The sequence below is a fragment of the Hyla sarda genome, chromosome 6 (genome assembly GCF_029499605.1).
Source record: "Hyla sarda isolate aHylSar1 chromosome 6, aHylSar1.hap1, whole genome shotgun sequence".
NCBI classification, from domain to species: Eukaryota; Metazoa; Chordata; class Amphibia; order Anura; family Hylidae; genus Hyla; species Hyla sarda.
Window position 1 is genome coordinate 293,020,937 of NC_079194.1, and position 25,125 is coordinate 293,046,061.

General features: G+C 43.7%; 1 protein-coding gene across 4 annotated transcripts in view; it reads left to right on the forward strand.

The window, feature by feature from the left end:
- Positions 1 to 288: 288 nt before the first annotated feature.
- Positions 289 to 25,125, forward strand: part of TSPAN18 (tetraspanin 18) — a 153,613-nt gene continuing 128,776 nt past the window's right edge. Inside the window, exons 1-2 of one of the 4 annotated variants that reach the window (XM_056527772.1) lie at positions 8,230 to 8,598; positions 14,138 to 14,183. The gene's annotated coding sequence lies outside the window, so the exon portion shown is untranslated. Of the gene's footprint in view, positions 421 to 8,227; positions 8,599 to 14,137; positions 14,184 to 25,125 lie in introns of those variants that run through there. The other 3 variants (XM_056527771.1, XM_056527773.1, XM_056527770.1) reach the window with 3 other exon arrangements.

Below are 25,125 nucleotides of genomic sequence, written 5' to 3' on the forward strand. Positions count from 1 at the left end.
ATAAAGAAAAATGGAATTGCCCTTTCAGTAACAGGTGCAATTTTTCAGACGTTCCACAAAATGTGGCTCGGCACGCAGAGGGTTAAGCATTCAGCGTGGCATAAAGGAGGCTTCTGGCAGGGGGAATGAGCCGAGCTGGTTCCCCGCAGGTTCCTTCGGCTCAGACCACCTCGGAGCCCTTGTTTGCGAAACCCCCAGAAGTGTTTAGAAAATGGCTTTGGGTCGACATTCCAGATGAAAGTTGAGGTCGCCATAGTAACCGGGCAAGAAAAAAGCGTAAGGAGGCGAGAGTTTGGCAGGGATTGCCGAATCACACTCTGCCCTCTCCGGCTGGTTCCCGAAGACGTCTGGGTATAGTGCCGCGCGGTTACAGTTCGGCCAAAGACGACGCTTCTCTGTCCACAACAACGTTACGAGACGGTGAGAACATTTTTTAACCGCAAGACGTTAACCGTACGGTAAAAAAATGTAGCGGCGCGGCAACAAGCGGCTGCACCTGCACTTCCGTAATGGAGGACCGCGCCGAGTGGTGTTGTAGTACACACAATGGGGGCGGAATAGTCAATTGAAGATTGAAAAGGCGTAAGCCTTAACTTTGGCGCAACCCTTAAAGGGGTACTCCGGTGGAGACCATATATATATATATATATATATATATATATATATATATATATATAAATCAACTGGTGCCAGAAAGTTAAACAGATTTGCAAATGACTTCTATAAAAAAAAAAAAATCTTAATCCTTCCAGTACTTATTAGCAGCTGTATGCTACAGAGGCAATTCATTTATTTTTGAATTTCTCTTTTGTCTTGTCCACAGTGCTCTCTGCTGACACCTCTGTCCATATCAGGAACTGTCCAGAGCAGGAGAAAATCCCCATAGCAAACCTCTCCTGCTCTGGACAGTTCCTGACGCAGACAGAGGTGTCAGCAGAGAGCACTGTGGACAAGACAAAAAAGAAATTCAAAAAGAAAAGAATTTCCTCTGTAGCATACAGCTGCTAAGAAGTACTGGAAGGATTGAGATTTTTTAATAGAAGTAATTTACAAATCTGTTTAACTGTCTGGCGCCAGTTCATTAAAAAAAAAAAAAAAAGTTTTCCACCGGAGTACCCCTTTTGGTATTTTTGGTAATTTTGTTAAAAATGAACCCCTTCCAAAGAGAAAAAAAATTTGTACGCCATGTTGAGAAGCTTGTGAAACCTCATTGAGTCTTTAATTTAACAGTTTTTTTTTTGTTTGTTTGTTTTTGGGGAAGGGGGGCAAAAACATCTCCTAAAAATGTCAAATTTGGCCAAAAAAGTGCCAATTTTTTTTATTATTATTACTATTTTAATTGCAAATTGCAGCATTCTTAGACTTTTTTTTTTTTTTTTTTTTGTGGGGGGGGGGGGGGGGGTATCTTGGTCGTTTTTTTTTTCTCCCATAGACTTCTATAGGACGAAAAAAATGCAGAAAAAACTGCAATGTGGGTTTAATATTGGCATTTTTTTTTCTGTTGTTTTTTTATTGCCCCCCTAATTCTTCAGGAGAAATCCTTGAGTCACATGATGGAGGAATCACGTGACTTGTAATAATAGAAACGCAGGGGGTTAAACACCGAAGGAAAGAAGAATAAAAATCACTATTTTCGAACACGCAAAAAATAAATAAATAAATAAAGGGTAGTGCAAAATGAGGTAGCAGTTGTTTTTTTTTTTTTTTTTTTTTTGGAGGGGGGGGGGGCTTTTATTCTTTTTTATTATTATTATTACTATTATTATTATCATCTTTTTTTTAGGTAAAAAAAACACCAAAAATGAGTTACGTAGCCTTAGGTTGGTTTCAGACACGCGTAATACGTATTATAGCTGAAAGTCTCGGACCGACCCGAGAAATTGTCGTAGGTATTTACCACCAGCCCAGCAGGTGTTTACCCCCAGCCCAGGAGGTATTTACATCCAGCCCAGGAGGTATTTACCACCAGCCCAGGAGGTATTTACCACCAGCCCAGCAGGTATTTACACCCAGCCCAGGAGGTATTTACCACCAGCCCAGCAGGTATTTACCCCCAGCCCAGCAGGTATTTACCACCAGCCCAGCAGGTGTTTACCCCCAGCCCAGCAGGTGTTTACCACCAGCCCAGCAGGTGTTTACCCCCAGCCCAGCAGGTGTTTACCACCAGCCCAGCAGGTGTTTACCACCAGCCCAGCAGGTATTTATCCCCAGCCCAGCAGGTATTTACCACCAGCCCAGCAGGTATTTACCACCAGCCCAGCAGGTATTTACATCCAGCCCAGGAGGTATTTACCACTAGCCCAGCAGGTATTTACCCCCAGCCCAGCAGGTATTTACCACCAGCCCAGCAGGTGTTTACCCCCAGCCCAGCAGGTATTTACCCCCAGCCCAGCAGGTATTTACCACCAGCCCAGCAGGTGTTTACCCCCAGCCCAGCAGGTATTTACCCCCAGCCCAGAAGGTATTTACCACTAGCCCAGCAGGTATTTACCCCCAGCCCAGGAGGTATTTACCACCAGCCCAGCAGGTATTTACCCCCAGCCCAGCAGGTATTTACCACCAGCCCAGCAGGTGTTTACAACGGCCAATCACATATTTAACTCTTATTAAACTCTGGGGGGCGGGAGTACTGTGTCAGGAAAAAATTATAGCAAGTGGGGACATTGGGACATTACTTCCCCTCTAGAAATGACTGTGAATGATCCTAAATTCCCACTTTTGGCAAGGATGTGGACTGAACATTTACTCGTTTTGCCCGGCCGCCCATCAGCATCAGGGGGCCCAGGGATTCAGGGGGCCCACACAATAACATGGTACCCTCTTCTTGTAGAGAATAACAATTTGGTGGCTTATTGCTATCTAGCAACATTATGTGGATTCTTTTATATATATATATATATATATATATATATCTATATATATATATTTATATATATGACACTATTATTCATACCATTAAATTATGGTTACAGTAGTCATTTCAGTCTTTAGTCAGGTGGTGGCAGTACCCCCTTCTAGTTAAGCCCCCTATGTTGGTGCCGGGTGGGTACTGTAGCAGGCAAGGTACCGGAGACCCTCAGCAGCTGGACGTACGTCACTGAAAGCGTAAGACAGGCGCAAATCCCGGCCCAATCTGAGCTGACGCTATTGTAATAAACTAAGAAACGGCGTCAGGATTTACTCCCTAATTTACTCCTATGAAACCGATCTCATTCTGGATCAGAGGAGACTGCGCCGAAAATCGCACAACGACAGATGATCAGCCGGACCATGACAGACAGTGTGACAGACAGACCTGGTTATGGTGACAACAAGGACTATACAAGTGATGGGCGGCGTAATCGATTCGGGGCGCTGTGACGGACGAGGAGTGCTGGAGTCGACGCCACTTAGCTGACAGCTGCCACTTTATAAGAGCGCAGCAGCTTACAATACTCTGACCTAGGTCTCCAAACTGCGGACCTCCAGCTGTTGCAAAACGACAACTCCCAGCATGCCCGGACAGCCAACGGCTGTCCGGGCATGCTGGGAGTTGTAGTTTTGCAACAGCTGGAGGTGCACAGTTTGGAGACCACTACTTTACGACGACACAAATGTGCCAACTGCTGTCCGGGCATGCTAGGAGTGGTAGTTTTGCAACAGCTGGAGGTCCACAGTTTGGAGACCACTGCTTTCCGACCACACAAATGTGCCAACGGCTGTCCGGGCATGCTGGGAGTTGTAGTTTTGCAACAGCTGGAGGTCCACAGTTTGGAGACCACTGCTTTAAGACCACACAAATGTGCCAACTGCTGTCCAGGCATGCTGGGAGTTGTAGTTTTGCAACAGCTGGAGGTCCACAGTTTGGAGACCACTGCTGTTCGACCACACAAATGTGCCAACGGCTGTACGGGCATGCTGGGAGTTGTAGTTTTGCAACTGCTGGAGGTCCACAGTTTGGAGACCACTGCTTTACGACCACACAAATGTGCCAAGGGCTGTCCGGGCATGCTGGGAGTTGTAGTTTTGAAACAGCTGGAGGTCCACAATTTGGAGACCACTGTTGTACAACCACACAAATGTGCCAACGGCTGTCTAGGCATGCTGGGAGTTGTAGTTTTGCAACAGCTGGAGGTCCACAATTTGGAGACCACTGCTTTATGACCACACAAATGTGCCAACGGCTGTCCGGGCATGCTGGAAGTTGTAGTTTTGCAACAGCTGGGGGTCCACAGTTTAGAGACCACTGCTGTTCGACCACACAAATGTGCCAACGGCTGTACGGGCATGCTGGGAGTTGTAGTTTTGCAACTGCTGGAGGTCCACAATTTGGAGACCACTGCTTTATGACCACACAAATGTGCCAACGGCTGTCCGGGCATGCTGGAAGTTGTAGTTTTGCAACAGCTGGAGGTCCACAATTTGGAGACCACTGCTGTTCAACCACACAAATGTGCCAATAGCTGTCGGGGCATGCTGGGAGTTGTAGTTTTGCAACAACTGGAGGTCCACAATTTGGAGACCACTGCTGTACGACCACACATATGTGTGTTTACCTGGCACAGACCCTCACAATGGAAGACCTGACCCCCTCCTTTAAGGAAATCCTGTGTATGTTACAATAATAGCCCCCCCACCCACACAAAGTGATGCCCCCTAGAGAGCCAGCCATCCTGTGTGTTAAAGAACCCCCCCCCTATAACGCTTTCAATGGAACATTCTTGCAAGTGAATGGTAAATCACTATTTCAGCGCAATTGGTTCTGGCTTAGTGCTGAGGGTTTGTTACAATGCAGGTAAAGCAATGAATTTTTTTTTTTTTTTGCGAAAAGGATCCCTGGAGGATCAGCACAAAGAGAGAATCCTCGAAAAGTCACCTGTCATTTATTTTCCAAAAATCTAATTTTGAAACCACTTGAGGAAAAAAAGAAATAAATCAGTGGCGCTAGGACAGTGCGAACCTGCGCCATCACCATTGACGGCAATGCAGTCCGCGCAGATTGTCGCCACAAGAATGGACATTGTTAGGCTGGGTTCACACTGTGGAATTTCTGGGCAGAATTTCAGCCAGAGATCAAACCGGCGGCACTAGGACCGCGCAGACTGCATTGCCGTCCCCATAGATGTCAATGCATTTCTGAGCAGATCCCCCAAAGGATTTACCCAGAAATGCATTGCCGTCTATGGGGACGGCAATGCAGTCCGTGCAGTCCTAGTGCCGCCAGCTAAATCTCCGGCAGAAATTCTGCCCAGAGATTTCGTAGTGTGAACCTAGCCTTATCCGGAAAATTCTGCTGCGGAACGTCGGACCAGCAGAATCCCATTGAAAACAACGGGAGGCTGCTGCATCGGCATTTCCAAGCGGAATTTCTCCACATGGAAATTGAGTAGTGTGAACATAGCCTAAGGGTCTATTCACACGGCAGAATTTCCGCATGCGGATTCCGCCTCAAATTAAAGCCCAATAGACTTCTATGGGATTCCGCACTCCCATTCCCATTTCTGAACTTTCGCATGCAGATTCCGCAGAGATTCTGCACCAATTCCGCACAAACCAGAAACCACCCAAATAAATGCAGAAGCGGAATTGGTGCGGATGTGCAGAAATTCTGCTGTGTGGATAGACCCTCAGGCTACATTCACATGGCCGAAATTTTGCAGAATGTCTGCCTGGAAAACACAGATAAACATTCCGAAAATAGGCGACGCTGAAAGAACATGAACCGCTTAGAAACGCGCCATTTGCATAGACTACAATACATTTCCGAGCAGATTTCATGTCATGTCCATTCTTTCGGTGAATTTCCGCAGTGGAAACATCTGCCGTGGAAATTCCGCTGTGTGCATGGTGGAACAGAATCCAAGTGAAATAATGGGACTCTGCTGCAACGGAATTTCCGAGTGGAATATTTCTAGCTGGAAAATTCCATAGTGTGAACATGGCCTAAGAGGTTCGGTTTGTGGAACGTTTTCATTGTATAGAATATGTGGATGACTGGAATATTTTCCGTTCAGGTTTGCAGGTGGAAATTGTGCAGTTTTGTTGCGGATTTGCTGCTGTTAATTTTGGTGCATATCATGTAAAAAGTTTATGTTTTCCAAGACCATAGTTACAGATTTTACAGTAGATACATCTGCAAAATAAGCAACTATATATGTAGTGTGTGTTGCAGATCTATTGCTGATTTTGATGTTCCCCTCGTAGTCAAAGGGGGAAAAAAATCTACAAAATATCCACAACATAAATTAACATAAAAATCACAAGGCAATTCCCCTGCTGATTTTTTGAGTGGGTTGTACACTACCAGTCTGATATTGATGCAAATTCCTAAGAAAACACCATCAATCTAAAAAGTCCCGGGGGGGGGGGGGGGGGGACATTTCAAATAATAAGAAAAAAAAATTAAAATCTTGGAATCATCTTTTAGGGTCTATTCACATGTACAGTATTCTGTGCAGATTTGATGCGCTGGATTTGAAGCTGTGTTCAGTCATTGAGTTTACATTGAAATCTGCAGCAGAAAATCCTGTGCATCAAATCTGCGCAGAATAGACCATTAAAATATTTAAATCCCGGTAGAATAGTGAGTACAGCTCTGGAGTATAATTCAGGATATAACTCAGGATAAGTACAGGATAAGTAATGTAATGTATGTACACAGTGACCTCACCAGCAGAATAGTGAGTACAGCTCTGGAGTATAATTCAGGATATAACTCAGGATCAGTACAGGATAAGTAATGTAATGTATGTACACAGTGACCCCACCAGCAGAATAGTGAGTACAGCTCTGGAGTATAATTCAGGATATAACTCAGGATCAGTACAGGATAAGTAATGTAATGTATGTAAACAGTGACCTCATCAGCAGAATAGTGAGTACAGCTCTGGAGTATAATACAGGATATAACTCAGGATCAGTACAGGATAAGTAATGTAATGTATGTGCACAGTGACCTCACCAGCAGAATAGTGAGTACAGCTCTGGAGTATAATTCAGGATATAACTCAGGATCAGTACAGGATAAGTAATGTAATGTATGTACACAATGACCTCACCAGCAGAATAGTGAGTACAGCTCTGGGGTATAATACAGGATATAACTCAGGATCAGTACAGGATAAGTAATGTAATGTATGCACACAGTGACCTCACCAGCAGAATAGTGAGTACAGCTCTGGGGTATAATACAGGATATAACTCAGGATCAGTACAGGATAAGTAATGTAATGTATGTATACAGTGATCTAACCAGCAGAATAGTGAGTACAGCTCTGGAGTATAATACAGGATATAACTCAGGATCAGTACAGGATCAGTAATATAATGTATGTACACAGTGACCCCACCAGCAGAATAGTGAGTACAGCTCTGGAGTATAATACAGGATATAACAGGATCAGTACAGGATAAGTAATGTAATGTATGTTCACAGTGATCTCACCAGCAGAATAGTGAGTACAGCTCTGGAGTATAATACAGGACATTACTCAGGATCAGTACAGGATAAGTAATGTAATGTATGTACACAGTGACCTCACCAGCAGAATAGTGAGTACAGCTCTGGAGTATAATACAGGATATAACTCAGGGTCAGTACAAGATAAGTAATGTAATGTATGTACACAGTGACCCCACCAGCAGAATAGTGAGTACAGCTCTGGAGTATAATACTGGATATAACTCAGGGTCAGTACAGGATAAGTAATGTAATGTTTGTACCCCATAATTGTAAGTGCTGCGGAATCTGTAGGCGCTAAATAAATAAATAAATAAATAAATAAAAATAAGTATGTACACAGTGACCTCACCAGCAGAATAGTGAGTACAGCTCTGGAGTATAATACAGGATATAACTCAGGATCAGTACAGGATAAGTAATGTAATGTATGTACACAGTGACCTCACCAGCAGAATAGTGAGTACAGCTCTGGAGTATAATACAGGATATAACTCAGGATCAGTACAGGATAAGTAATGTAATGTATGTACACAGTGACCTCACCAGCAGAATAGTGAGTACAGCTCTGGAGTATAGGTAACGCCATGTATTTAGAAAGTGATTCTCTTTATATATTTACATGATCCAGTTCTGAGCTGCACTTGCTTCATGCATGGACTGTGGAGTCTGGTGTTGCCCCAGTGATACATTGTATCTGGAGTGAGGAGTATAAAGGGATCTGTGTGACTGAGTGATATGAATGAGGCTGAGCTGTGCTCCCTCCTCCTCTCCCCTCCTCTTGCTGGTGATGGTGCTTACAGCTGGGGAGAGACAGCAGACAGCTCAGTGCTATAGCCTGGGATACATTGTATTGGATGAGACAGACACTGTGCATGTGAGAGCTTCACTCCTGAACCCTCCTGCAACCTTTGGCATTATCCTGGCATATGCTGGGTGACTGACAGCATGTGACTGCAGCCTGGGCAGAGGACCCTGCACAACACACAACCCTTGGATCATAACAACCAGGACCCTGCACTGAAGCCTGGACTAAAACTTTCACCACCCTGCTGGACAAACTCCCACACTGGGCTGAACCACTACTACTACTCCCCCCTGTCTGTAAGTCTTAAAGTGGGATTAATAGCTGCAGACTTTACTACATTCAACATACCAGGGTGAGTCTTCTATTAAACCTACCTCTGTTACTCTACAGCAGTGTTTTCCAAACGTTGTGCCTCCAGCTGTTGCAAAACTACAACTTCCAGCATGCCCGGACAGCCGAAGGCTGTCTGGGCATGCTGGGAGTTGTAGTTTTGCAACAGCTGGAGACACACTCTTTGGAAATCATCTGAGAGATCTGATTTTGATGTGGCAGAACTGTGCAAGTCTTGTGGTGATCTTATGAACTGTAAAGGTTTTACATAGGACTGCAAGTAAAGCTATACTATTCACAGAACAGTGCACTTCCCCATGAAGGCTGTAGGGGCATGCTGGGAGTTGTAGTTTTGCAACAGCTGGAGACACACTCTTTGGAAATCATTGTTGTAAAGAGATCTGATTTTTATGTGGCAGAACTGTGCAAACCATGTGTTGATCTTATGAACTGTAAAGGTTTTACATAGGACTGCAAGTAAAGCTATACTATGCACAGGACAGTGCACTTCCCCATGAAGGCTGTAGGGGCATGCTGGGAGTTGTAGTTTTGCAACAGCTGGAGACACACACTCTTTGGAAAGGCTGTACGGGCATGCTGGGAGTTGTAGTTTTGCAACAGCTGGAGACACACACTCTTTGGAAAGGCTGTACGGGCATGCTGGGAGTTGTAGTTTTGCAACAGCTGGAGACACTTTTTTAAAATCATTGTTGTAAAGAGATCTGATTGTGATGTTAACCATGTGGTGATCCTATGATCTTAACATACACGGTAAAGGTTTTACATAGGACTGCAAGTAAAGCTATACTATTCACAGGACAGTGCACTTCCCCCCCCCCCCTAAAGGGTGTACGGGCATGCTGGGAGTTGTAGTTTTGCAACAGCTGGAGACACACTCTTTAGAAATCATTGTTGTAAAGAGATTTGATTTTGATGTGGCAGAACTGTTCAAACCATGTGTTGATCTTATGATCTTACATAAACTGTAAAGGTTTTACATAGGACTGCAATTAAAGCTATACTATTCAGAGGACAGTGCACTTCCCCCTAAAGGCTGTACGGGCATGCTGGGAGTTGTAGTTTTGCAACAGCTGGAGACACACTCTTTGAAAATCATTGAGATCTGATTTTGATGTAAACCAAGTGATGATCTTAACATACACTGTAAAGGTTTTACATAGGACTGCAAGTAAAGCTATACTATTCACAGGACAGTGCACTTCCCCCCCTAAAGTATAAGAAACAAACTGAGCTCTGCTATATCTAAAAAAATTTAATGGAAAAAAAGAAAAAAAAATAGAATGTGAAGTCTTCCTTCTATTGTGTACCCATTGCTGATTGTCTGCCAAGAGTTTCTGCAGCAGCCTCGGCACTCCAGATGAACTGCCGGTGAACTGAAGCTCCATCGTGTCTACTGACTTGTCTCAGGGCTGTCATGTGTTTGCTGCATCCTATACCCCGAGGCAGTGTTTCCTAACCAGGGTGCCTCCAACTGTTGCAAAACTACAACTCCCAGCATGCCCGGACAGCCGAAGGCTGTCCGGGCATGCTGGGAGTTGTAGTTTTGCAACAGCTGGAGGCACCCTGCATGGAGAAACACTTCTGCACATGGTGACACTGATTCAATGTTGCATTTATGATTCTGTAAATTTGTAGCCGTTATTTTCTTTTGTTTATATTTAGAATTTCATTGTAACGGTTTTTTTTTTTGTTTGTTTGTAAATATTTAGAATTTAATTGTAACGTTTTTTTAGTGTCTGTAAATATTTACCGTTAATTGCAAATTCAAATGTATCAGTGCAGGGTGTTTGGTTCATTTGATTTAACCCTTGCCCAGAAGCTCAATTTTTTTATTTATTTTTATATATATATATATATATATATATATGAAATTTTTTTTCTTTATTTTTTATTTTATATATATATATATATATATATATATATGTGTATATGTATGTATATATATATATATATATATATATATATATATATATAATTTTTTTTTTTTTTTTTTAAATCTAAGCAAAGGAGTTGATTGGGATTCCTCCCCTCTTGTCATGCAGGGTGTACAGCTGTACATGTAGGTGGCCTGGCCCTGGAACTTTCCTGGTTTTAACAGGCAGTGTGTGAAGTTCAGCCAGGCTCCTACTTAAAAGCCCCTTGTATGGTAAAGTTATACATTAGGCATGTGTCAGCAATAGGGAGGAGGAGGAGGGGAGGGTGGGTGCAGTACAGGAGATAGCACAGAGATAGCCCCCAGGGCCAGTCAGGGTATTGTTCTGTTAGTCATGAGGATATTAGTTAGATGTTTACATACAGATATAGCAGAGCTGACTATAGCTGTCAGTTATTTATTTGGAGCTTTAGTTTAAGATATGTGTTGTTTACCATAGGACTGCCGGTTACTTACTATTACAATAACACACTGAGATATCATTACATTTAAGTGATATCTCAGTGTCTGGTATTTTACATAGGACTGCAGGTTACTACTATTACAATAACACACTGATATATCATTAAATGTAAGTGATATCTCAGTGTCGTGGGATTTTACATAGGACTGCAGGTTACTACTATTACAATAACACACTGAGATATCATTAAATGTAAGTGATATCTGTGTTGTGGGATTTTACATAGGACTGCAGGTTACTACTATTACAATAACACACTGAGATATCATTAAATGTAAGTGATATCTTAGTCTGTGTTTTTACATAGGACTGCAGGTTATTTACTATTACAATAACATACCAAGATATCACCTAAACGTAAGTGATATGTGTCGTGTGATTTTTATATAGGACTGCAGGTTACTACTATTACAATAACACAGCAAGATATCACCTAAATGTGATATCTCAGTGTCATGTGTGATTTTACATAGGACTGCAGGCTATTTACTATTACAATAACACCCTGAGATATTACATTTAAGTGATATCTCAGTGTCTGTGTTTTTACATAGTAAACAACCTGCAGTCCTATGTAAAAACACAGACACTGAGATATCACTTAAATGTAATGATATCTCAGGGCGTTATTGCAATAGTAAGTACCCTGCAGTCCTATGTAAAATCACACATGACATTGAGATATCACTTACGTTTAGGTGATATCTTGGTATATTATTGTAATAGTAAACAACCAGCAGTCCTATTACAATAATATACCAAGATATCAGCTAAACGTAAGTGATATCTCAATGTCATGTGTGATTTTACATAGGACTGCAGATTGAGTTATCTCCTAAACTTTAGTGATATCTCAATGTCTTGTGCTTTTACATAGGACTGTGGGTTACTACTATTACAATAACATACCAAGATATCACCTAAACGTAAGTGATATCTCAATGGCATATGTGATTTTACATAGGACTGCCGGTTACTTACTATTACAATAACATACTGAAATATCATTAAATGTAAGTGCTATCTTAGTGTCTGTGTTTTTACATAGGACTGCAGGTTACTACTATTAACTGCAGGTTATTACTATTACAATAACATACCAAGATATAACCTAAATGTTAGTGCTATATCAATGTCTTGTGTGATTTTACATAGGACTGTGGGCTACTTACTATTACAATAACATACTATAGATCATCTACATTTAAATGATATCTCAATTTCGGTTTTTACATAGGACTGCAGGTTACTTACTGTTATAATACCACACTGAGACATCACCTAAACCTGACTGATATTTCAATGGCTTGTGCGTTTTTCTTTACATAGGACTGCAGGTTAGGATTACTACTACATCATAAATCAGAAACAGCCTGAAATAGATAAATAACAAAATCAGCTATACTACATCTTTAGGTGATATCTCCATGTGTTATGTACGGTTTTACATAGGACTGCAGGTTGTGGTTACTACTATATCTTAACTTGGGCCACAGCCCCTAAATGCATAAAATTAAGCTCAGCTCTGTTATGGAGATATGTATTATCTCCATTTGTTATTTTACGTTAGCAGGGCCGGATCATCATTGGCGCTATGGAGCGCCTGCTCCGGGCCCCGTGCCCGCAGGGGGCCCCTGTCACAAACGGGACTTCCCTGTGTCCCAAAAAATATTTACAGGACACAAGGATGCCCCGGTTACCTCTCTACGGCGGCCCCCACGTTAATTTTTAAAAAATGCAGGGGCCGCCGGGAGGTAGCGCATGCAGGGACGTCACTAACGTCCCGTGCGTGCGCCCATAGGAGAAAAGCAGAGTGGAGCAGAGCAGTAAGGAGGACATGTGCGCATGGTAAGTGACCAGCGGCACGTCATCTTTAATGTTCCGACCTCCGCTCAGGTCAGGTGCGTCCCCCAAATTAGGCCATAGCAGTAGATCGTGACCCCGGTCAAACAGGCATACAGCCTCCAGCCATACACTGTATATGGCTGAAGGATGTATGTCTGTTGGGGAACTGCACTGCACCTAATGTGGGGAGCTATAATGCACCTAATGGGGGGGGGACTATACTACCAACCTAATGTGGGGGAGCTATACTGCACCTAATGTGTGGGAACTACACTGCCAACCTAATGTGGGGGAACTATACTGCACCTAATGTTGGGAGCTATAATGCACCTAATGTGGGGGACTATACTACCAACATAATGTGGGGAACTATACTGCCAACCTAATGTGGGGGGGACTATACTGCACCTAATGTGGGGAGCTATACTGCACCTAATGTGGGGTAACTATACTGCACCTAATGTGGGGGAGCTATACTGCACCTAATGTGGGGGAACTATACTGCACCTAATGTGGGGTAACTATACTGCACCTAATGTGGGGTAACTATACTGCACCTAATGTGGGGGAGCTATACTGCACCTAATGTGGGGGAGCTATACTGCACCTAATGTGGGGGAGCTATACTGCACCTAATGTGGGGGAGCTATACTGCACCTAATGTGGGGGGGGGGGGGCTATACTGCACCTAATGTGGGGGGGGGGGGGGCTATACTGCACCTAATGTGGGGAACTATACTGCACCTAATGTGGGGGAACTATACTGCACATAATGTGGGGGAACTATACTGCACCTAATCTGGGGGAACTGTTGGGGGGGGGGGGGGCAACATAATGATGTGCTCCGTCTTCCAGGCAGCCTTAATCTGGCCCTGTATGTTAGGATTGTGTGTTAGGGTTACTTCTATGTCTTAACTTGGGAAGCAGCACAAATACAAAGTCGGCTCTGCTATTCCTTTAGATAAACTCTCCATGCTCTTTGTGTTATTGTACATAGTATTGCAGAGTAGGGTTACTATTGCTATATACTCTGGTTACTTCTATTACATACAGATACCGATTAATACCAAGGTAAACCCTTTTGTAACTGTAGGTGATATTACCATGTGTCATTTTACATAGGACTGCAGGTTGCAATTACTACATTAAGGTTACTACTAGTAAATACTCTTGTTATTACTTTTACTATGTACTGGGATACTACATTTCCAGATATAATAAATGCAACGTCAACTCTGCTGCAACTGTAGATGGTAGCACAGTGTATTTATTTATTTATTTTTTTTTTTTTTTACATAGGACTGCAACTCATGGTTACTATTACTAAATCATCTCACCAGGTCAGGTGCGTCCCCCAAATTTTATGATGTCATTGTCCAGCACCTCACACATTGCTGCACTACATGACTTTTCCATCCAGGGTGCTTCCAGCTGTTGCAAAACTACAACTCCCAGCATGCCCGGACAGCCTTTGGCTGTCCGGGCATGCTGGGAGTTGTAGTTTTGCATAAGCTTGAAGAGCTGCAGGTTGAGAAACTTCCCTCTAGACACTTTTCCTCAACCAGTGTGCCTCCAGCTGTTGCAAAACTACAACTCCCAGCATGCCCGGACATCCTTCAGGGTTAAAAAGAGTACCTGTTATTTCAATTGACATGTCCAAAGTTTTGATTGGTGCAGAGACCCCCACCGATCAGGAGAACAGCGCACAACTGGCTCCAGAAAGTTTAACAGATTGGCAAATTACTTCTATTAAAAAAAATCTTAATCCTTTCAGTACTTATGAGCTGATGAAGTGGAGTTGTTCTTTTCTGTCTAAGTGCTCTCTGATGACACGTGTCTCGGGAACCGCCCAGTTTAGAAGAGGTTTGCTATGGGGATTTGCTTCTAAACTGGGCGGTTCCCGAGACATGTGTCATCAGAGAGCACTTAGACAGAAAAGAACAACTCAACTTCATCAGCTCATAAGTACTGAAAGGATTAAGATTTTTTTAACAGAAGTAATTTACAAATCTGTTTAACTTTCTGGAGCCAGTTGATGTATATAAAAAGTTTTTTTTTCCTGGATAACCCCTTTTAAGTTTCTCTAGGACAATGTTTCTTCAACCAGGGTGCCTCCAGCTGTTGCAAAACTACAAGTCCCGGCATGCCCGGACTGCCGATGGCTGGGGGGCACCCTGGTTGGGGAAACGCTGCTCTAGTATCAGGTGACTGGTGCCCCCTATGGAATTGCACTCTGTACTGCACAATCGGGGGGGTGTACATGAAAATGGTAGGGTCCCATAGCAAAACTCAGAATGATTCCCCCCCCTCCCCCTCCAACCTGCTGTCCGAACAGCCACATAACAAACCCCAGACGTTTTATCCAGTCTGCAGTAACGCAATCTTCTCTACAGTCTGGGAATGCAGTTCCATCGCACACACCCAGCTTTCTAGAGAACTCGTGAATATTCTTTTGACATGTTTATTTGCATCGCTCGGCGTTTGGGAAATCTCCAGCGTGACTTGAAATATAAAAAGGGTTTTTAAAGAGAACCTGTCAAGCTAAACCTTTATTATATTGTTCCTTATGTTATTATAGGACACTTTGCTATTTAATTGCCGTTAAAATTCTCAACCTTTTATATGTTTTTAATGTGATTGAAAAACGGCCACTAGGTGGCGCTGTTCTGGTCCCTGCCGCAAGTCAAACAGTTAGTTTGGTCTCCTGCCAGCAACAGCAGGAGACACACTATGGGTCGAGTCACTGGCGGATCCATATCTTAAAGGGGTATTCCAGGATTTTTTATTTTTTTTTTGACTATGCTACAGGGGCTGTAAAGATCGCTTGGTGGGAGAGAGATCAATCTGCAACTAATGCAACAGCTGGAGGCACCCTGATTGAAAACCACAGGTCTTTTGAATGGATGCAGCTCATTTATGTTTCAATGGGTGGGGTGGCTGATGTGTGCGAGGGAGGAAAATGGAATTATGGGATTTGTAGGCAAAGGAGGAAACTCAAACAGGAAATACCAGTTCACAAAAAGCTAGCCACAGTGTCATGGTAATCTCACAACATAGCCATTTAGCCCCAAGACAAGCGCAGATCCTCCGTAAGCATGTCCATTACTGTCTGCCAGGTACGTACTAAAGTCACCTTATGGTGGAGAACCCCTTTAAAATACGCTGCGGATCCGTTATGTGTGACCTTACACTTAGGGAATATAATCTGAGTTAATTTAGAAACTATGGTTTGATGATACTCTGTATCATATTATTTATTATTTTTATATAGTTGAACACCAAGAAAAAAAATAGCAGGAATAGTAAGTAACATCAATTAAAATAAATAAAATAAAATGCTGAATATGGAGAAGTATAATAGGAGTTCCTGTCGGTATTGTTCTGTTTCTGAAATATTTTTGTGTTGCTTTTTAATTTCCTCTCTATTTTGAAGATCAGAAGTGAACAGAACTTAGCCTCTGGCTTTGTCAGGGCATGCTGGGAGTTGTAGTGGTGCATTAGCTATACGACCAAGATTAGAGACCATAGCATAAAAAAATGAATATTCTTGTCTGTTCTAGAAAAATGTTTTGTCCCCACCCATGTGTGACTCTCCAGCTGTCCAAAACTTCTAACGTGGCATGATGGGAATTGTAGTTTTGAAAAAAATTCTATAACATTGTGCATCCCTATTATGTTTGTAGTAAATAGAAAAACAGGTATTTTTTGGTACATGGGGAAAGCAGTGTTTCCCAACCAGGGTGTCTCCAGCTGTTGCAAAACTACAACTCCCAGCATGCCCAGACAGCCAAAGGCTGTCCGGGCATGCTGGGATTTGTAGTTTTGCAACAACTGGAGGCTCCCTGGTTGGGAAACGCTGCTGTAAAGTGATAAGCAGATAAATCTATGTTGAGGTAAGTCATGGAACAGTGTTTTCCAAACAGTGTGCCTCCAGCTGTTGCAAAACTACAACTCCCAGTATGCCCGGACAGCCTTTGGCTGTTCAGGCATGCTGGGAGTTGCAATTTTGCAACAGCTGGAGGCACCCTGGTTGAGGAACACTACTTTAGAGGCAGCCAAAGGCTGTCCAGGCATGCTGAGAGTTGCAGTTTTGCAACAGCTGGAGGCACCCTGGTTGAGGAACACTACCTTAGAGGCAGCCAAAGGCTGTCTGGGCATGCTGGGATTTGTAGCTTTGCAACAGCTGGAGGCACTATGGTTGAGGAACACCAACTTAGAGGCAGCCAAAGGCTGTCTGGGCATGCTGGGAGTTGTAGTTTTGCAACAGCTGGAGGCACCCTGGTTGGGAAACACTGCTGTAAAGTGATAAGCAGATAAATCTATGTTGAGTTAAGTCATGGAACAGTGTTTTTCAAACAGTGTGCCTCCAGCTGTTGCAAAACTACAACTCTCAGCATATGCACGGACAGCCCAGACGTTGGCATGCCGGGAGTCTAGCCATGCTGGGAGTTGTAGTTTTACAACAGCTGCAGACACCCTGGTTGGAAAACAGTGGCTTATAAAGTGCAGCTTAGACTATTAGAGAATAATGTAGAGGTTCTTCTGTATGCATTGTGCTTACCTGTGTTTGCTGATGTGGCAGGCATGGGATAAGTTCTATTTGAATGCACATATTGGGGCACATTTATCATGGCTTTTACCATGGCTGCTTTTTTTTGTGTAAAATTGTCCCTAAAAAACGTTGCAGAAAGATGTGCTGGAACTTTTTTTTTTCTTTTTTTTTTTTGCGTCTTTTTTTTATATTACTGTATTTGTAACATATTTGCAGCGGTCATCGATTTATCATTTGCGCCATTTGTAAAATGCCGCTTATTTATGAGTAATGGATGACATTGACACGCTAAGTCTGACCACGCGGTAAAAAGTGTCTATACAACGCAACATTTCCAGACATTACTAATGCTTCCACGCACAATTCACGTAAGACTTTTAGATGAACTACTCCCAGCCACGTCAAATGCTTCACACACCATAAATTCCCCCAGAATCTCTGACATTACTTCATAATGCTGCCTACGTTTCCCATGAATCCTCTGACTTTGGGTGTGGTGTTTGATTATTGCACCTGGTCATCTAATCAGGCTCTAGCGCTGCTGGTCACCCAGATGAACATATATCTCCTGATCCCATAGAGATAGCAGCAGTATACAGATAGAGGGGTGGGTATATAACTACTATATATTCTAATCCCATAGAGATAGCAGCAGTATACAGAGAGAGGGGTAGGTATATAACTACTATATATTCTAATCCCATAGAGATAGAGCTGGAGGGGAGATGTATAACTACAATATATACATCCTGATTCCAAAGAGATAGCAGCAGTATACAGATAAGGAGGGGGGGGGGGCAAGGTGTATAACTTCGATATATATATATATAGTCATGGTCGTAAATGTTGGCACCCCTGAAATTTTTCTTGAAAATGAAGTATTTCTCACAGGAAAGGATTGCAGTAACATGTTTTGTTATACACATGTTTATTCCCTTTGTGTGTATTGGAACTAAACCAAAAAAGGAGGAAAAAAACCAAATTGGACATAATGTCACCAAACTCCAAAAATGGTCTGGACAAAATTATTGGCACCTTTTCAAAATTGTGTAAAAATAAGATTGTTTCAAGCATGTGATGCTCCTTTAAACTCACCTGGGGGCAAGTTACAGGTGTGGGCAATATAAAAATCACACCTGAAAGCAGATAAAAAGGAGAGAAGTTCACTTAGTCTTTGCATTATGTGTCTGTGTGTGCCACACTAAGCATGGACAACAGAAAGAGGAGAAGAGAACTGTCTGAGGACTTGAGAAGCAAAATTGTGGAAAAATATCAACAATCTCAAGGTTACAAGTCCATCTCCAGAGATCTAGATTTGCCTTTGTCCACAGCGCGCAACATTATCAAGAAGTTTGCAACCCATGGCACTGTAGATAATCTCACTGGGCGTGGACGGAAGAGAAAAATTGATGAAAGGTGTCAATGCGGGATAGTCCGGATGGTGGATAAGCAGCCCCTAACAAGTTCCAAAGATATTCAAGCTGTCCTGCAGGCTCAGGGAGCATCAGTGTCAGCGCGATCTATCCGTCGACATTTAAATGAAATAAAATGCTATGGAGGAGACCCAGGAGGACCCCACTATGGAGGAGACCCAGGAGGACCCCACTATGGAGGAGACCCAGGAGGACCCCACTATGGAGGAGGCCCAGGAGGACCCCACTATGGAGGAGGCCCAGGAGGACCCCACTATGGAGGAGACCCAGGAGGACCCCACTATGGAGGAGACCCAGGAGGACCCCACTGCTGACACAGAGACATAAAACAAGACTATATTTTGCCAAAGTGAACTTGAGTAACCAAAATCCTTCTGGGAAAACATCTTGTGGACAGATGAGACCAAGATAGAGCTTTTTGGTAAAGCAAATCATTCTACTGTTTACCGAAAACAGAATGAGACTACAAAGAAAAGAACACAGAACCTACAGTGAAATATGGTGGAGGTCAGTGATGTTTTGGGTTGTTTTGCTGTCTCTGGCACTGGGGGCCTTGAATGTGTACAAGACATCATGAAATCTGAGGATTATCAATGGATTTTGGGTCGCACTGTACAGCCCAGTGTCGGAAAGCTGGGTTTGCGTCCGAGATCTTGGGTCTTCCAGCAGGACAATGACACCAAACATACGTCAAAAAGCCCCAGAAATGGATGTCAACAAAGCGCTGGAGAGTTCTGAAGTGTCAGCAATGAGTCCAGATCTAAATCCCATTGATCACCTGTGGAGAGATCTTATAATTACTGTTGGGAAAAGGCGCCTTCCAATGAGAGACCGGGAGCAGTTTGTAAAGGAAGAGTCCAACATTCCGGCTGAGAGGTGTAAGAAGCTTATTGATGGTTATAGGAAGACACTGATTTCAGTTATTTTTTCCATAGGGTGAGCAACCAAATATTAAGTTAAGGGGCCAATAATTTTGTCCAGACCATTTTTGGAGTTTGGTGACATTATGTCCAATTTGCTTTTTTTCCTCCTTTTTTTGTTTAGTTCCAATACACACAAAGGGAATAAACATGTGTTACTGCAAACCTTTTCTGTGAGAAATACTTCATTTTCTTGAAGAATTTCAGGGGTGCCAACATTTACGGCCATGACTGTGTGTGTGTGTATGTATTCTGAGATAGCAGTATACAGATCTGGGAGTCAAGGGGTCTGTGAACTGCTAGGTGGGCATCTGGTAGGTGATGATGTCATCCTGTAGTATACAATAAGTCCGATGACCTAGGAGCTGACTTCCTGGGACACATTAAACACTTATTTCCGTTGGGTCAGACTAGTGATCACATGACCAAGTTACAGTAATGAAATGCGTAGAGTCAGCTGCACGGACATAAAACAAATGGCCCTGTATTCCTAGTGATGCTGAGTGTGCATGATATAGGAAAAAAAAAAAAGAAAGAAAAAACAGCCATGTGGGTGTCTGGGCATGCTGGGAGTTGTAGTTTTACAACAGGTGTGAAAACCATGCTATAAGGCAGTTTTCCAACCAGTGTGCCCCCAGCTGTTGCAAAACTACAACTCCCAGCATGCCCGGACAGCCAAACGGCTGTCCGGGCATGCTGGAAGTTGTAGTTTTGCAACAGCTGTAGGCACCCTGGTTGGGTAAACACTGCATATATATCTATATACCGCCGTCTTCCCTATGTCTGTAGCTGCTCCTCTCTCCCTGCGGTGCGGGATTGTTTCCCAGCCGGTGTCATTGAGTCGCTCACGTTCCCAGACTCCTCTATTCTCGTCTCATTTATTTTCCAATACAAAAGTAACAGACACAGATTGGTCTAATCTCCGCGCTCGTATTATACGGCGAGGGCCGGGGTGCCCGACCAGCGGGGTGCCTAATGCGGCGTGAAACTACATGTAATAAAAGACAATATATAAAGAGAGAGATTTTTCTTTCCCCCTTCTCGCTCCATTACACTCAATGCTGTCTGGGGAAATGCAGGTTAAAACATTACTTTGGTACATTTCACCCGCCGCCACCCCCACCTCGCCAGGGTTACACCGCCTGGGCACCTATCGGCGCTCTGCCCGCAGAATGCCAACGAACCCCGCACCTAACCTTATCCCGGCAAATACCACAGCCCGGGCCCCTGTATCCCGGGAAATGTCACCGTAATCCAAAACGACGAGCTGCTGCGCACAATTGGCACCGAGACAGAATGTTAAAGGGCAACTCCGCTGACAGCTGATAATGACACAGCGGATAGTCCTAAACCTGGTGAACATGTTTATACCACAAAAAAAAAATAATAATAATTAAAGGGGTTATCCAGGAAAAAACTTTTTTTTATATATCAACTGGCTCCAGAAATTTAAACAGATTTGTAAATTACTTCTATTAAAAAAAAAAAAAAAACTTAATCCTTTCAGTAATTATGAGCTGCTGAAGTTGAGTTGTTCTTTTCTGTCTAAGTGCTCTCTGATGACACCTGTCTCGGGAACTGCTCAGTTTAAAAAGCAAATCCCCATAGCAAACCTCTTCTACTCGGTGCAGTTCCCGAGACAAGCAGAGATGTCAGCAGAGAGCACTGTTGCCAGGCAGAAAACAACAACTCAACTTCAGCAGCTGATAATTATTGAAAGGATTAAGATTTTTTTTAAACAGAAGTAATTTACAAATCTGTTTAACTTTCTGGAGCCAGTTGATATGAAAAAAAAACTATGTTTTCCTGGAATACCCCCTTTAACTTGCCCAATACTTTATTTTAATTTTATTTTATTATTCTGAATATCACTCCCATAATGCATCAGGATAAAACATGAATTTCCTATTCTCTTTACAATGGGAGGAGCTTTTACTTCCTGTGCACATCGGCTCCCCCTGCTGGTTAGTACAACTATACCTGTGGCAAAAAAAAATGGCCATGGATGGGCTAAGCCAGAGTTTTCCTGTTAGTGTGCCTCCAGCTTTTGCAAAACTACAACTCCCAGCATGCCCGGACAGCCGTTGGCCGAAAGCTAGGACTGGGCACCTTCAGGTGGGTTATAGTGTCCAAGGGTGCACATTCTATTGCATAGAGATCACTTACACCTCTCAATTGAAGTCTATGGGAAGTCATGAGCAAACAAGCTCCAAAATGCATTATGATTGCCAGCTGTTGTAAAACTACAACTCCCAGCTTGCCCTGACCTTTGCAGACTCTCCAGCTGTTGCAAAACTACAACAGCGCCACACCTAAAACAGCGCCACACCTGGTTGCATGTGGTATTGCCCTGACTGATGCACACTCTCCAGCTGTTGCAAAGCTACAATTCCCAGCATGCTCTTGCTCTTTCTCCAGCTGTTGCAAAATTACTGGGGGGGGGGGGGGGGGGGGGGGGGGGGGGGGGTTTGTAGTTTTGCAACACCTGGGGAGCCGCAGGTTGGGGGATCACTGGTGTAAAAGAATAGGATATGTTGCCCATGTGTGCCCCAGCTGGGCTAGAGATCACTGCCTGGGGCTTGTTGCTTCTTGATGAAACCCTTATAGGAATTGACGTGCCAAAAGAATAAAATATATTCAAAGGTTTGACCAGGATCAGCAAAATATGCCCTGCTTTCATCCCAAAAAGACAGCGCCACACCTGGCTGCATGTGGTATTGCAGTGTAGCTCCCTTCACTTCACTAGAGCTAAGCTGCAATACCAGATCCAACCCATGGACAGATGTGGCGCTGTTGTTCAAAGTTAACAGCCTTGGACAACCTCTTGTATGCGTACTTTTGCAACTTTTTATTTTATTTATTGATTTATTTATTTTACTGCTCCTGTGTATCCAAAATAAAATATGAAGGGACTTTGTAAATAGTTCTAGCGCTTTGTGTCTCCATGGCTACAGACTACAAACAAACCCTGTATGTAGTCAGACCCGGCCTCTTCTTTTATGACAGCGGTCTCCAACCTCTGGCTCTTCAACTGTTGCAAAACTACAACTCCCAGCATGCCCAGACAGCCTTCGGCTGTCTGGGCATGCTGGGAGTTGTAGTTTTGCAACAGCTGGAGGCACACTGGTTGGGAAACAGTGCTTTAGATTCTGCACTTTGGCCTGGTCGAAAGCCCAATAAGGTCCTAGGGGCTCCAGTACAAAGCCAGAAGCCCTCTGGGCATGCTGGGAATTGTAGTTTAGTAACAGCTGGAGGTACACCAATTGGGAAACACTCCTTATCCAGCACCCCCAAACTGTGGCTCCCCAGCTCATACAAAACTACAACTCAATACATTGGCGCAATAGGAAAATATTTGCAAAAGTATTCATACCCTATCGATACACCACATGGCAGAGGCAACGTGGACCCTTCACTTTCCGCACCTTATTGGGGACCTCCAACCTCATATCAGGTAGAGACCCTCTTCCCCCCCCCCCCCCCCCCCCCATAAGACACTTGATCTTAGACCGGACAGGACCTGCATAGCAAACGACCATAACATAAACTGTAGCTTTACCGTCTTATGTGGTTATATTTATAGAACTAAACTAAAAATGTCGCTATGCAGACGTGGCCCCAAAAGACTTAAGGGGAAAATAGAAGTAAAACCTTTGGGATCTCTGTGGTATGAGGTGATTGCTTTACAGCCGCTGTTTTGTTACAGGTGTCGTCGGGAGTATAACCCCCGGGACCACAAGATCAGCAAAAATACCTGGCGACAGGTGCGCAGGAAGTAAACACCATCATTAGTTGTTACATTGTTGCAGTGTCAGCTATTTATGGTGCATTCGGAGAATCCTGTGTTGTCTTGGCCGCGTGCTTAGGGGCAGAGTCATGTTGGAAGGTGAACCTTCTGCCCAGTCTGAGGGGTGACATGATGCTGCCCCCACCATGATCACTGTAGGGATGGTATTGGGCAGGTGATGGGCAGTGCCTGGTTTCCTCCAGACATGATGCTGCCCCCACCATGATCACTGTAGGGATGGTATTGGGCAGGTGATGGGCAGTGCCTGGTTTCCCCCCGACATGATGCTGCCCCCACCATGATCACTGTAGGGATGGTATTGGGCAGGTGATGGGCAGCCTGGTTTCCTCCAGACGTGATGCTGCCCCCACCATGCTGGGGGTTGTAGTTTTGCAACAGCTGGAGGCAGCCTGGTTAGGAAGCACTGGCCTAAAGAGAGCAACCCCTGGGGATGGGAGTGTCACAAGCAGCTCAGATTATGGACTGGTGATGGAGCATACATGGAGGGCAGCTTACACCAGCTGTAGATAGTGAGGGAGGCAGATACAAGGAAGTCAGCAGGGGAGAATCACATTGACTGTGTACAGGTATAGAGAGAAAGCCGAGCACCTACAGTAGGCGGAAAAAAGCCATAGGACAAAACTTTTTTTTGCACTATAATAAGTACAAGCAAAAGTAAAAAAAATGCTATTCAGGTTGTCTGCATCCATCCATGGGGTACCCAGTAGTAGGACCCTCGACTTGCCCTATAACAAAACTGAGCCCTGACCCCTATCTGTGTGTATCCTCCGCAGCCTGCAGTGCATTATACGGGGTATAAATAATCCACAATGGCCGCCCCCTGTCTGTGCACACATGTTGTCTTTAGGAGGTTAATAGTAGGGTTGCCACCCATGGTGACAGTTTTATGTGTCCAGGATCCATTGCCAAATGTAGCAGAGCTCTGCAGTGATGGTGATGAGCGCTGTAATACAAGGCTATGGAGCCGGGGCTGTCAGTCAGGACGCAGCAGCTGATGGGTCATGTGGGCAGGGTTCTTATATCCACATCAAGTTCATTGTGTTCTGACCCGTCCAGGGTCCGTACGACTATATAAAATGCGCCAAAAGGCTATCAGTTTGGACCTGTTTTGGTCCCCTGTACATTTGTTGTACAATTGTTTCTGCACCACAAATAAACTGTATGTCGTGTTATACATATTCTTCCCCATAGAAGTATATATGTGTGGTATAATGTGCAATGCTGGTTTTACAGTTTTTACATAGTTTAAATAGCAAAAAAATAAAAAAAAAAGTCTACATATGAAATGGATACAAACATATACAACATTGTCCCAAATGGGTCTTGATTTGCTTTATCTGTTTGTGGTATATATGTGAACCTACCCTAAACCAGAGTGGCCACTGTGTTCTCGGTCACTTCTCTTACCAAGACCCCCCCCCCCTTCCTGATTACATAGTTTGGTGTGGCGGCCACTCTAGGAAGAGTCCTTGTTGTTCCTTCTTCTTCCGTATAAGAATTATGAAGGTCACTAAGCTCTTGTAAACTTTCAGTGCAGCAGAAAAGTCCCCTTCTCCAGATCTGTGCCTCCACAC